Source organism: Mytilus californianus, unplaced genomic scaffold (assembly GCF_021869535.1).
Source record: "Mytilus californianus isolate M0D057914Y unplaced genomic scaffold, xbMytCali1.0.p SCAF_5, whole genome shotgun sequence".
In the NCBI taxonomy this organism is placed as follows: Eukaryota; Metazoa; Mollusca; class Bivalvia; order Mytilida; family Mytilidae; genus Mytilus; species Mytilus californianus.
In genome coordinates, this window is record NW_026262701.1 from 2,677,810 (window position 1) to 2,681,788 (window position 3,979).

Consider the following 3,979-nt stretch of genomic DNA (forward strand, 5'->3'; position numbering starts at 1 on the left):
CCTAACAGAATTTCTACTGAAAACTTTATTATAAACAATGCCATAATATCTGTTCCTGTTGGAACAAATTTTTTTTTTTCTTTATTCCATTATGAACAAGTACTTTAACATTTATTTCAGTCGAAATAATATAACAGATTATTTCTTCCGTTGTGAACGTATATTATGAAAGAACTTCTATTTCATTTTCATTACGTGTGAAGTATTTATGACAGGTAGAATATTAGTCCTGACCAAGTCGTCATTAGAATTACTGTAATGAAGGTAATCATCCAGTAATTTCAAAAGGGTTAATTCTGTCTAACTTCACTATTAACAGTAAGTAGCATAATTTTCATTTCAAATTGTGTGAGAAATTAAACCAATTACTGCCATCATGTAAATTGCTTTTGCAAAACACGTGCATAACATTTCAAATTTGAATACAAGCTCACACTTTTCTGAAAGTCTGAATGTTATTTCTTTGTATCAAAATAATGTTTTGGTTATTTATTTTCTCTATTTTGTCGCTACAATGTATCAGTTCAAGGACCCATTTTATACGAAACGAGTCTTTGGTAAGTCATCTTTTTTCCACACGTATTGACATATTTCATATAATAATTGAACTACGATTAAAAAATGTTGGAATGGAAAAACTATATATAACTATGTTATTCTGAGTATTTTTATCGAATGCATTTCATTTGAAGTTGATCTTTAAACGTATCTGTGATATTTCGAGTGACTTATGTCAATGGGCTAAACACTTGTTACAGAGTGAAATTGGCGCTCAAATCTTCACATTAAACAAGGAGTGACAAAATTAAGCGCAATGTAGATGCAATAAAATAAAATAGAATACTTTTGCATTCGAATAATTTTTAAATTCCTATTTATATCACATGGAATGAGGTAACAGAACAATTTAAGATATTCAGTGATAACGTGACCAAGGTTATCACTGAATAGTTTAGGGGCCAGCTGAAGCCCGCTTCCGGGTGCAGGATTTTTTCGCTGTGTTGAAGACCCATTGGTGGCCTTTGGCTGTTTTCTGCTGTTTGGTCGGGTTGTTGACTCTTTGACACATTCCCCATTTCCATTCTCAATTTTATCTCCCATTCATACTATGCAATCAACATTTCTTTCAAATATCGATATCGCACTTATTTAGAGATTTCTACCTCATCTTTTAAATGTATCTTCAATTTTCTTTCTGAACACATGACAATAGCTCTTAAGTTAAGCAAAGTTTTGAACACAGAAATTCTAGAATTTATTTTGATTCATTTCGAAGTGAAACTTAGTTTGATTAATAAGAAAGTGGTACATTTTAAAATCTTCATATGAAAGTCAACCATTGGAATTAAATGGTAAGAATATTTACCCCCAGATTTTGATGGGGTCCGTGTTGCTCAGTCTTTAGTTTTCTATTTGTGTTTTGTTTAGTATTGTTTGTCTGTTGGTCTTCTTCTTTTTTAGCCATGGGGTTGTCAGTTTTATTTTCGAATTATGAGTTTGAATGTCCCTCTAGTATCTTTCGCTTCTCTTACGTTTCATTGCACTTGCTAATTACAACAAAAATGCGCTTAAAATTGACCGAACGTATTTGTCAGGTAATCAGTCTGATGAATCAATCCAAACTGCATCTTGTATAAGTGTTTAGCCCATTTTTCTTTATGTGATGACAAAGCCTAATTGATCAGCAAATTCAAAACCGAACATAGTAGCTCCCATTTACAGAATACTAATTACCTATCAATTATCCATTGTCAATTGTTCGGGGTTGGCGGGTCGGATTGTTTAATTCATTTTTTATAGAAATATGTTTAATCATTTTGATAAATATTCGAAGCAAAAATTATGGATGTATGGAAGATTGGATAACCATCAATACATTATGGTTCATAAATTCAAGAATTTAATTTTGATATGTATGGGAAAAAATACAGAATTAAATATAAGAAATATATATTCAGGATAGTTTTGAAATCATCAGACCATTGGATTACGCCGACGTCAGACTTCTCAAACTAACAAGGTCACAGGTTCCTGTCAAATCTGTGTACACCCTACATATAATGGCACCATCTGACACCGACTTTAGGGCATTAGATGATCGCACAGGTACAGTTTTACCTATGGAATTGTCAAACCGTGAGTATTCTTGTAATTTTATTGTAAAATAAAATTCAATAGGACATTCCATGAAGGTCTTTACGTTTATAGATACATTTTTCTAATTTGCAATGTAGATTCCTAACATACAAAGGAAAACTCAGAGCACACTAATTACAGGACCTATAAACAGTTTGAAATTCTAGTTTTACAAAGCAAATATAAACAAAATGAAGCATGTAGAGACAGGCAGCAAGGAATGTTAAAGTCACTTGTATTATATTTATTATTTTATTTTTTTTTTTTTTTTGAAATTTTAACGGCAAAAAAGAGATATGATGATAAAAGGAAGCTAAAACGAGTGGATCTCATATCGTTTCTAACATAGTATTTTCCATTGTTAACAGTAGTTTTTATCCAATTCTTTAAATGAAATGTAAATAAAAAATAAAACAAATCGTATTTCATCACTCTTTGGGCCTGTTCAATTACACAGGCAAACTATATCATTAACTATTCGAAGAGTTGGTATTGTATTCATCCAAGAAACAAAGACATATTATTTTGTTTTTAAGGCAATCTTGATAAAAAATAGATCACCAAAAGATATTCAATTATATTCTTACAGCACTTAAAGTACACCTGTAAAACGATTGATTGAACGAATGTGAATTATATTACTTGTTTCTGGTTAAATAGAAGTAACTTGGTTTTTCTCAAATATTTGAAATAAACATCTTTTAATCTGTCTTTTCTTGTATTCGAATAATTCGTTTATATATCAATAAATGTATTTTCTTTAGTGGTGAAATTTATTCCAATTGTGAATTATCACATGAATTGTTGTAAACGAAAAACCTACTCACAAATCTCCAACCAGACGACAATACGTTACATACGGTGTATACGTTTTACCTGATTTTGTTTTTCTTTGATGGCGGATTTCAACATGAATGTACCTTTCAGGGTTGATGTTGAATAAATACGTAATGCGAAAAATAAAAAATCATTGAAAATGTTTCCTTTATGTTTGAATTTTAGCTACCAGCGATGGAGAATTTACGGTAATTGTAGAGGTAAAAGAAGATTCAACCCAACCAAGAATAAAAGCTTGCTCAGCTTCAATAGCTATCAATTTTACTGTTGATATCAATCATAGCTCTACTAAGAAAATTCCAGAGAGTTTTGATTTTAGTAGCTGTCGCTATAGTGTTGCAAGGAAATTGTCACCTGACATCCACACATACAGGGTTGAAAATATAGGATGTGGAAGAGTTCAATCTTCTACTTTCGAACAAATGCATATGTATAGGAGCATTCCTGGATATCCAGAAACAACATTATTGTTTACTGTTGGAGGAACAAGGTATCCAGAATACTACAACTCAACCATGGTAGGTGGTACTTCTGTCACTGAGGAATATGATTACGTCTCTACATGGAACATTAATCAATCCGCTATGAATTCAGATGGTATTCAGGTTAAGGAGCTAGTACTCTCTATATGGTCGATAACCCGCTGGACCAGTGATCCTGTTACACACATGGAAATCACCCAACACATATCGTAACATGAAATACAACGTTACAATTATTTATAATTAAATGATTTTCAGAATTGTAATTATTGACTTGCCTGAGATTAATGTCGTTACACAAGACAGTGATTCCACTTTTTGCGCCACGACGTCGTTGTCAATACCTAACATTATATAAAGAAAGGGTGATATCGCATGATTGCTGATGAGACAACAATCCAATAAGGCCGAAGGAAAACTATGCGAACAATGTCTTCTGCTTGTGGACCGTTAGTCCCTGAAGGTATCACTAGCCCAGTAGCCCGTACTTAGGTAATGACATGAAAATACTGATATCGTTATCA

General features: G+C 32.1%; 1 long non-coding RNA gene across 1 annotated transcript; it reads left to right on the forward strand.

Annotated features, from left to right (window-relative positions):
• The first annotated feature begins 354 nt into the window (after nt 1-354).
• LOC127701017 (uncharacterized) lies at nt 355-3,721 on the forward strand. Its single transcript, XR_007981798.1, has 3 exons — nt 355-557; nt 1,959-2,136; nt 3,139-3,721. It is a non-coding gene; the product is annotated as an uncharacterized LOC127701017 (long non-coding RNA).
• The last annotated feature ends 258 nt before the right edge of the window (nt 3,722-3,979 follow it).